This window comes from Babylonia areolata, chromosome 27 (genome assembly GCF_041734735.1).
Source record: "Babylonia areolata isolate BAREFJ2019XMU chromosome 27, ASM4173473v1, whole genome shotgun sequence".
NCBI lineage: Eukaryota > Metazoa > Mollusca > Gastropoda > Neogastropoda > Buccinidae > Babylonia > Babylonia areolata.
Genome location: NC_134902.1, coordinates 36,792,320 through 36,803,506, shown reverse-complemented (window position 1 = coordinate 36,803,506; position 11,187 = coordinate 36,792,320). Strand labels below are relative to the sequence as shown.

Below are 11,187 nucleotides of genomic sequence, written 5' to 3'. Positions count from 1 at the left end.
TGATGCTAACGACAAGGAGAAGCAAGGCGGACAAGGATAACGTGCATAGGAAAAGAAAGTATCGAAGACTTCACGTTTTCTATGCCAGTGAAACTGTGAGCAAAAGCACTCTCACTGAATACATGCACAGACACTTCAGCAAGAAACAGACACCTTAGGCCATGAATTAAACTGGGTTAGAATCGGTAATAAATAAGGGACAGAGAGAGATATTAATCGAAACATGTCTGGTTTTAAAATGAAACCCATACTCTCAAATCAATTATCATTAATTTTTACTGAGTAGAACTTCTTTCTCTGTCTTTCTCTCTCCCTCGCTTTCTCTGTTGTAGAATGCAACTTTCAAGTCAAAGTAGACTTTTACGCGCGCTCTCTCTGTCTGTCTCTAAATAAAACACTCCTCGAACCTATCAAGACGCTTACGTAAATGCTTGAACATAAGAACAATAACGCACGATTGAAAATGCTTCACACACACACACACACACACACACATCTAAGAACAATAAATGTCAAAAGAACAACATCACGAGCAAAAGACAGACCATCAAATGACACTGGCTGCTGCACAAACCTGCACCAAAACACGATGACAGCTACAGTTATTCACCTCAAGGACACCGGCCCTCAGTCAAACGCATGATTTAATCAGCGAAAGATGCTCACCTATTATCCCCCAGGTTTTCCACAACAAATACCACAACATAAATCCAGCGACAGTAAGGGAGTTAATCTACTTTCTGACAATATCCACTCTCTGTATCGACCGCTCGATCGTTTCGTTAAGGCCAATGGTAGCGTTAAGGAAATGAAAACCGTCTTACGACTTAACATGTCCTCAACATCACATCAAAGAAGACGTTACGGTTGTGACACAGGCGATGCGGCCGTTTTGAGTCTTTGTTCGAAAGGTTATCTGATTGGTCAGCCAACCTGACCTAAATGTCCAGTGTGTGGTTAGCGTGTTTATCTCAGTTTTATCTACGAGGTACGCAGATTTCAATGGCTGTTGGCTCACCTGGGTTATGCAGTGCAAATCTTTGAGATAAATCCTCATGTACTGAGAGTGTGAGATGTGTGGTTTTCGTAACGAAACGGGAGTTTGTTCAGTGCGATGCGACTTTACTGCCTGTGTCACCGTGAGCATTCCTGCACGTGCACACAATCTACATGGCATGCAAGCAAAGACGCCACGAACATACGCGCATACTCAAACATACACATGCGCGTTCACTAAACACACATATATACAACTGCCTGTCTGCTTGTGTGTGAGTGGGTGCGCGCCCGCCTGTGTATGTGTGTGTGAGTGTGTGTGTCCTATAATAAATAAACAAGCCAGTTTACAAAAGTTTCATAAAACATCTCTAAAGTTTCATAAAACATCATTCCCTCTCCCACTCTCACTCATGCACTTACAAAACAACAAACAGCTACACACACACACACACACACACTTTCCCACCCATCCACCTGCACACTATCTTCCTTCTGATATCTACAAACTCTTCTCACCTGTGCTCAGTCGAACACTGCAGCATGGAGCCAAAGCCAACGCCAAAGCCAGGAGAGCGACAGAGACTTGAATGGAGAAGGGGGCGGGGACTTGACCAGCAAAACAAGACTTCTTCAGTATGACGACGAGGCAGAAAGCAGAAGCCAAAAGGAGAAGAAGGAAGAATAGAGAACAGTACAAACTTCTCTTCCGACACTGACCGCTCTCGCAACCTCACGCGCCTTTTATTAGGAACAACAAACACCCCACCCCCCCCACCCACCCCTGGGAACCTTAAACCTCCCGCTCCCCCACTCACCCCCATCCCCCCTTCACCACCCCCACCTCGCCTCGCGTCCTCCTTCACTAAACAACGATACCGTGGAGGCGACACGAGAGAAGCGAACCCGTTAGCAACAAACGGACGGACACCGAAAAAAAAAAAAAAAAAAAAAAAAAAAACGATCGACGACAACGACAGACCAGCAGCTGAAAACAAAGGCAGTGAGAGAGAGGGAAGGCCTAGCAACCCAGAGCGGGCACGCAAGCCATGCACCAGCTCTCCTCCATCCAACCCCCCCCCCTCCTCCCTACACTCCCTCCCCCCCCTCCCCCCCATATCAATATATGTGTCTCCTCCCCCTTCCTGTGATGCAAATCAAGCGCCCCTCCCCCCCTACCCCTACCCCTCCTCCCACCTCTCGTTCGTTCGTTCATGTCAGTGGCAGTGGCCGCGCGCGCAGCGCAGCACAAGAGTTGGAACACGGCGCATGCATGCATGCACACACACGTGCAGCGCGGTTGACGAGAGGTTTTTGTCCAGGGACTCTCTTCCTCTCCCTCCTCTCCATGACAACAAGCGACGGCTCTGTTGAGAAGGGAATGAAGGGGGCAGAAGGTCTTCCTTTACTGGACACGGATCTTGTTGTGTACCCGATCAAAAGATAACGGCGATAGATTAGGGCTAAAAAAATAAATTGCACAAAGAAAGTGGGAGATAGGGGGAGAGGGAGGGGGAGAGAGAGGGAGGATTATGTTATAGTAGGGGAGGAAAGGGGGGGGGAGAAAATGGGGAGGGAAGGTAAATGAGAGAGAGAGAAAGAGGGTGGGTGGGGGGTGAGGGGTGGGGGGAAACAAAACGAACTGTATTTCACACAATGGAATATGTATGACTTTGTTGTTGATGCTGCTGCTGTTGTTAATGGTGGTGTTGGTGTTTTCATGTCCAGCCCTCCAGGAAAAATGGAAATAAAAGTAATAGTGAAATATGTTACGCGCGCGCGCGCGCGCGCACACACACACACACACACACACACAACAGAAGACTTTTTTCACACAAGCGGGAAAAAACGGAAGATATCAGGATTAACCTGACAGATATTGAGATAAAGAGAGCGAGAGAAAGAGAGACAGACAGACATAAGACAAACAGCCATTAGAAATGGAGAAAGTAAACGCAGTGTGGGACAACACTGTTTTTCATCATGCAGCTTTACAAGCAGTGTCGCGAGCCCGTGTCGCCCTTCTCAACATCAGTGGTCAGGTTGAGGCGATCGCGACAGCTACCGTGGCATCTGCTGTCTGATCATATTATATTATATTATATTATATCATATTATAACATATAATATTGAACTATATTTTGTCACAACGAATTTCTCTGTGTGAAATTCGGGCTCTTCTCTGCATCCCGTTGTTACAATGCAGCGCCATTTTTTTTTTCTGCCTGCAAGAGTGTTTATTTTCCTATCAAAGTGAATTTTTCTGCTCAATTTTGCCAAGGACAACCCTTTTGTTGCCGTGGGTTCTTTTACATTTGCCAAGTGCATGCTACACACGGGACCTCCGTTTGTCGTCTCATCCTAATGACGAGAGTCCACACCACCACTCACGGTCCAGTGCAGGGGGAGAAAATACTGGCAAGTTTGGGATTTTAGTGGGAAAAGGCCTTGCCAGAATACTCCTTCCAAGACTACAAAGCCCCCCCCCCCCCCCCCCCCCCCTTCCCCGGTAGGTGTTTGCCTGTGCGGTAAGCTCCAGGTCAGAATAATCATATTCACAACAAACATCGTTTTCTCATTCAAACGCCTGCACGAGTAAGAAGAGAAAGAACTGCTTCGAGGAAAGAAGCCTGCACTTAGTGTTTGTCGACCTCCCCAAGGCCTTCGGTTTTGTCTGCATGGATGGGCTGTGCTGTGCCTCTTGGGGAAAGAGACGGGGTGGGGTGGGGAGGGAGGGGGTAGAGGGAGAACCCCGAACAAACTGTGCCCCGAAACATGCTGAGTTCCACAGTCTCCTTCGATAGCAACACGAAGGGCACTCTTCGCTTCGATGGAGAAAACACAGGGTTCCCCAAGTACTGTCAGCGGAGTAAAGCAGGGTTGCGTCATGCCCCTCCGCCCCCCCCCCCCTCTCCCCGCCCCTTCACCCCCAAGCCCCTACACCCTTCCCCATATTGTCCAGTACCTTTTTCTTCTCATGCTCCAGTCCCAACCCAAGCCTCTGAGAGTGTTTACTTGTACCTTTCCACCTCAGCTCAGACGGCAAGATTCTTTTTTTCTTTACAATCTGTTGTGTGCCGATGATGTCACATTTGCCTCCCGCACGCAAAAAGGCCTACAACATCTGAGGGACAGTGTTGTCAAGGCCTGCAATGATTTCGGCCTGAGCAAAGCATGGTAATGCTACGTTCACACTAGGCTGTAACCACGATCTAACCAAATGGTTACATCGCTCTCTAACTCACTGGAACCACGAATTTTTGGTTGCAGTGGGTTCCCATCGGTTAGACGATTTTTCGGGAAGACCCGATTTTTGGTTAGATAGGTGGTTAGATGGCCCCCAAAAATATGACTCAGGAGATAAAAATTTTCGAGGTTACATCGCCCGATCAAGTTATAAACGGTTACAAAGGCATTCACACTAGTCCCCGTCGGTTCCAGTGAGTTAGAGCAGAAAATAGAGGCGGAGCCGAGTTTGAAAAAAACTCCGACGTCAAAACAAAATAGCATGCCTTGCACGCACGCTGCGTGCGGTATGCAAATTGTCTGGCCCGACACATCTAACCGACTGCAAGTGATTGCAACCTTCTTTGCATGGTTGGGGTCAGTTATAGTGAGTTACATCGACGCGTGTTTAACTTGATCAGTTACAGTGTGAATGTATTTAAGCTGGCTGACTGTCATTTTTTTCGTTCTTGCTGCGTCTACACGAATCCACGATTCATGATGACAGGTCAAGATGGAATGAAGAGACCCCCCTGAAACAAGGGGGTTTTATACTTTCAAAGGGAGTTTCAAGGGAGTTACAAGACCCAAGTTCCAACAGGTTGCAGCAGGTCACAGCAGGCTGGTGGAGATGCACAACCTCAAGACCCCCCACCTCATGGAAACCCACGGGAACCACAGAAAACAAAAGTATACCCCAATCTGTACATGACGCCTCAGCCACAGCACCCCTGTAACTTGGCTTGTAACTTGTTCAAGTTAGAACGAAGTTACAACGGTAGTTAGATGCCACCAGTCTAACTTCAGCGCAAAACAAAACCCAGCCAGCGAGCGAGAACTGCTGCTCTCAGTCAAAAAACGCGCGGGAAAAGGGGCGGAGCCTAATAGTTAGACAGTGGTTAGACGCTTTCCGTTCACACATGCTGTATGAAAAATCTAGAGTTTGTCTCATGGTAACCATTTGGTTAGATCGTGGTTACAGCCTAGTGTGAACGTACCCTTAGGAAGACAGAAGACATAGGTCAGATTGACAACACGGCAATCCCCATCTCCATCGACTTCGTTCATGCATGAACAAAAAGATCGCACTCGATCTCTTGGAGTCCCTGGCTCCGCACCTTGTAGGTATACGTGAGTAAACACCGCAAGTGGTAAAACATAAAGATATTATCAACAGTAACCGAGGTACCCCAGCCTGAAAAAGCTGCACACACACACATGTATATATATATATATATATATATATATATATATATATATATATATATATTCATTTATTTACATGTGTGTGTATGTGTGCGTGCGTACGTGCGTGTGTGTGTGTGTGTTTGCTGGAGAGAGACTGCTGGCGCGACTCTATCAGTTTTCATGTTTATGTAATCTGTACGATTGTATATTGGAATCTGATATATAACGTTTTCACTGTCATTATTTTTGAAGTACTCCCGTGGGTCTTTAAAGATAACTCTTCTTATCTGTTTTTCCTGCCATCCATTTTCCGACAGCGCAACAGTGAAAACACGCAGATGCAATCCTTTGTCTTCCCAGACATATAGATATCACTGTTACTGTTGTTTCAAAACGAGCCAGCAAGCCGGAAAAAAGAGGTCGGGGAGGGGATGGCGCCATAAGGGAGGGGTCAGAGCGTTGGGCATCCGTTCCGTTGGTCTGGGGTCCGTGGTTCGATCCCAAGCCACCAGCGCTAGGTACACAAAAGATATCCAATATCCCAGGTCCACGCACGTACAGAGAAGCTACAGTGTCTTTCATCCGTGCGTGTGTCCACCGTGGCGTGTGCAATAGATTAAGTATGCGAGATAAAACCCCACTGTTATTGTCAGCGTTCGTTTTGGTAATGACAACACAAATGCTGATTCCTAGAATACAACCACCCCAGAAAACGGAATATCTGCCTAAATGGTGGGGTAAAGACGGGGATAAGACTCGGAGAGAGAGAGAGAGAGAGGTCGAACACATGAAACGGTAGAGTAATAAGAAGAAATAAAATGCAGAGAACAGGAGAGATAGGAAAAAGAATTCAGAACTCTGAACTGTTTTAATTCGCGGGACCAACGACCTGTCCATAAAATAAGTTAGCCCCAAAATGGATCAAGAAGAAGAAGAAGAGAAAAAAAAGAGAAGACTTTCCATCAATGTACACAATGCATATCTATCAATCACACAAACTCTGTTTTACCTAGCAAGCAACTGATCACGCAATCTTTAGGCATAAAAAAAATGCACATCGCTAAATCTTTCAGACAGAAAGTATCTTTGTTCTGCAATAAAAAGCTTAAGTTTTATCACGTTTATTTCTGCAATACGTAATTACATGGATACGTATAACGCCTATTCTCGGTCAGAGCGCTAAACGCCTTACAAATACGGAATCACTTGCACAACAGGCTGTCTACATGTGTAGAGACTGAGAGCTGCCACTGGACGCTCATCATTCGTTTCTTGTATCATTCAACACACACACACACACACACACACACACACACACACACACATGTAACATTTTACATATGACCTTTTTTTTTCAATTACCCCGCCATGCAGTCAGCCATACCCCGTTTTCGGGGGGGTGCATGCTGGGTATGTTCTTGTTTCAATAACCCACCGAAAGCTGACATGGACTACAGGATCCTTAACGTATCTGATCTTCTGCGTGCGTATACACACGAAGGGGGTTCAGGCACTAGCAGGTCTGCACATAAGTTGACTCGAGCGATCGGAAAAATATCCACCCTTAACCGACCAGGCGGGACAGGGGATCGAATCAGGAAACTCGCCCGAGAACCCAGAGTTCTAATCATTTGACCACCGCAACCATGTATGTATTCCTCTCCAAGAGTGGAATAATACGGACACACAAAAAGGAAAGGATTCATGATCACAAAATGGACATTTATCTGGTTTTTGTTGTTGTTTTTTGTGTTGTTTTTTTGTTCGTTTGTATTTTTGTGTTGTTGTTTTTTGTTTTTTGTTGTTGTTTTTATAAAAAAAAGAAAAGAATACATGTTGTTAACATTTATCTCACACGACCCAAGCCAAAATCTAGTTAATGTTTGTATTTGGCAATAGCAATGGGCTTGATTAATATATCTAACTGACCCCCGAAAGCGCATGCCGATACGTCACAAAGCGATCACTTGTACCAGATTTTGCATGGTGGAAACACTCAATCACTCGCTGTTTAAGATTTTCCAAAATTGTCTTTTCTTCTCCATCCCTACCATTCATCCAGATCTCTGAGAGACTAAACGAATCTAGACACCTCCATTTGTAGAGCCCGTTTATGAGTGGTTTTGTTCCCCGTTATTGTGGGATATCTGTTCCAGGATAATTTTTTATGCTTGTTTAGAAAATCTTGAAATATTCATGTTCTGCGAGCGAAGCCGGTATCGCAGAAAATGAAGCATACTGCATACACACAATGGGTACCTGCCCGTTTCCCCGTAGATCATTGCACCGGGAGTTTTTGGGTGGAGGTTCAGCAGTTTCTGACCTGTACAAACTCAACTTCAGATGCGAAAAGCAGTTTAGGTTTTAATTGGGCGTAAAATAATTTAAGAAAATCGACATATCCATCTTGCCCAGTGCCCACATCATCTTCAAAACCTCCATGACTTTACCCTTAGCGCGTCTGCGGCATTCAGACTCTTCTAAGACTGTCTTAAAGGCCACTGTGGAGGTAAACATGAACCCAAGATACGTATAACTGTTGACGACCGCAATGCTCTTCTTTCCTTTAAAAAACCATTTTTCATTTCTGGCTAGGTATCCGCCCTTATGAAATAACATTATCTTGATTTTCTGCAAGTTGACTGTGAGACCAAGCCTGGCTGATGCCCGTGCCAGATTGTCTTACTGGATCTGAAGTCCAACTGGGGATAGAGACAGCAAAACAATGTGATCTGCAAATAACAGTAAAACAACTTCCTGCAGATCAGGGAGAAACTGGAAGCCGTGCTTACCATCACAGTTTACGGCATCAGCGACTTCGGTGATCATTAAACTAAAGTGAAAATCAGTTGAGACATCAAGCACCCTTGTTTCACACCGGAAGGGCAGTCAAATAACTCTGACAATTCAGAGCCCCATCGGAAACAACGTTTTACGGAGTTGTACATGTATGCCTTTGAGCATTTGTATCACATTGTTGACGTCTGTAGTCTTTGCAAAATATTCCATAGCGTATCTCTGTCCACAGTATCAAATGCCTTTTGGTAATCAATGAATGCAACAGAGAACATAGAACTTGCTCCTGTTGTAACCAACCAGACATTTCTTGATCATTGATATACGAGTAAAAATGTGATCGACGGCTGAGTAGTGTTTCCGGAATCCCGTCTGCTCGGAACTGATTTTCCCTTCAGCTTCAGCTCATTTGTATGATCGCTGATTTAGGATAGCTACAAACACCTTACTAATCATGCTTAAAATGGAAACACCCCTGTAATTTTCTGGCTTGAAAACACCACCTTTCTCAAGTAATGGTATAATAGATTTTGTCCATGCCTCTGGGTAATGACTACTGTTGTAGACCTGATTAAAGAGTTTTGTCGGGAAGGGAACAATTATGTTTTCAGCTGCTTTTAGGAATTCGCCTAAAATCTGATCAGTGCCACATGCTCTTTCTTGGCCCGAGTCTTATAACAGTCTGGCGAACTTCGTGCTCAGTTATCTCATCATCCAGCTCTCAGATGTGTATTTCTTCTTCTGCCTCTTCTTCGGATACACCCGTTTCATCATTATCATTTTCCTGCTGACGGGGAGCACCAAGATAACCAAGCACTTTTCAAACAGACTCTGCCAGTTATCAGTATTTTACTGGGGAGATCCAATGGTTAAGAAAGAAGAAAAGGAAGAGAGGCAGAGAGGGCGAAGGAGTTAGAGAGTGGGAAGGAGATAGACAGACAGATAGATAGAGAGATAGAGGGGGTTGAGAGACGCGGGAAAGAGCAATACGAAAAGTAAAATTCATATCTATACAAATGCTACACCGAGAAGAGTGAGAGAGACAGGGGTTTGTGGGAATATGAAAAAGAGAGAGGATGAGAAAGAGACAAACAGAAAACAAATATATCACCTCTCTCTCCTATTCCCATCTCTCACCACACACACACCACAAACACACCGATAGCACCCTCACCCCTACACCCACACACAGCGCAGGTTGATACTAAACACACGCGCGCGCGCGCAAAAATGCGCGCAAACGCGCGCGCGCACACACACACACACATACACCCAAAAGCACGCACGCACACACACACACACCACAAACATACCGCTACCACCCTCACCCCTACATCTACACAGAACGCAGGTTGATACCAAACACACACACACACACACTCAAAAACGCGCGCAAACACACACACACACACACACACACACCACATACACACCGCTACCAACCTCACACATACACCCACACAGAGCGCAGGTTGATACTAAACACACACACACTCAAAAACTTGCGCAAACACCGTGGCACACATACATTTTCACACACACACACCACTCAAAAACACCCGCGCGCGCGCACACACACGCACACACTACAAACACACTGCTACCGCCCTAACCCCTACACCCAAACTGAGCGCAGGTTGATACTAAACACACACACACACACTCTCAAAAACACGCGCGCGCGCACGCACACACACACACACACACACCACAAACACACCGCTACCACCCTCACCCCTACACCCACACAGAGCGCAGGTTGATACTACACACACACACACACACACACACACACACAAAGAAAGAAAGTAACAAAAACGCAACATAGGAACCAAACTGACGGCTCGTTATTGTCTTCTTTTCCGCTGACTATCGACCTTGACAACGAACAAAGGGGGAATCCCAGACTGCAGCTGATTGGGTGGTGAGGGGTGGAAAGGAAAGGAGGGGGAGGGGGGAGAAGAGGGGGAGGGGCGGGGAGACTGAGGGAGGACCAGCTGATCTCAGTACCGCCGCTTTCATGAAAGAGACCAGAAGAAAGAGAGAGTGAGAGAGAGACTGAGAGAGGCAGGCATAGAGACAGAGATAATGAGGAACTGAAACAGAATCAATGAAAGAGAGAGAGAGAGACAGAGAGAGAGAGAGTTCCGAAATGGAATGATGGGGGAGAGAAAGGGGAAGAAAGAAAGAGATTAAGTGAGGAGGAGAGAGAGGTGGTGGAAGAGGAAGGGAGAAAGAGAGATAAAGACCTAGAGAGTTCAGAAACAGAAGTAGGAGGGTGCGGGAGTGGGGGTGGAGAGAAAAGAGAGAAGGAGGAAAGAGGTAAAGTGAGGGAGAGACAAACAGTGAGACAGAGAGTTTGGCAAAGACAGAGAGAGAGAGAAAGAAGCGGAAAGAAACGGAAGTACAGTGAGAACGAGAGACAGACAGACAGAAAGAGACAGAGAGAGAATGGAAGAAACAGAGGGACAGGGAGAGATACAGAGTCAGAAAGGCAGACAGAGACCGATAGTGGCAGAAAGACAGACAAGGCCACAGAGAAGAAGAAAAAGAGACAATGAGAGAGAGAGAGAAAGGTTGGGGAGGACAAGGTCAAAAGGGAAGTAAGGGGAGGGAGGGCTGCAGGTAAAAGGGACACCTTACCTGAACCTCAGGCCAGCTGATCAATGGGGTCACAGAAGTGGGTCACCGTCAGCTGGTGCTGGAGAACTGATGACCTCCCCACCCTACCCCACCCCCGATCCCCCGCATCGCCATTTCAAAACACGTCCGCGCAAGCTCGCACGTTGGCACACGACGCGCACGCACAGCACGCGCCAATAAGCAAACACTTGCGCACACGACATCAGTAGTAACTTCCTCTTCCCTTTCCTCCTAAAAACAACAAACAAAACTCAATTAAGTATATTGTGACCATATTAATTGTTTGTTACTGTTGAACATAATGCGATATCAACTTTGAAAGGGATAAATATTTGCAAT

General features: G+C 46.1%; 1 protein-coding gene across 2 annotated transcripts in view; it reads right to left on the bottom strand.

Annotated features, from left to right (window-relative positions):
- LOC143301383 (uncharacterized) overlaps positions 1 to 11,187 on the bottom strand; it is a 60,249-nt gene that overhangs the window by 22,242 nt on the left and 26,820 nt on the right. The window contains exon 1 of one of the 2 annotated variants that reach the window (XM_076615627.1): positions 1,516 to 1,669. The exons of the other annotated variant lie outside the window; for it this stretch is intronic. The gene's annotated coding sequence lies outside the window, so the exon portion shown is untranslated. Of the gene's footprint in view, positions 1 to 1,515; positions 1,670 to 11,187 lie in introns of those variants that run through there. 2 annotated transcript variants of the gene reach the window in all.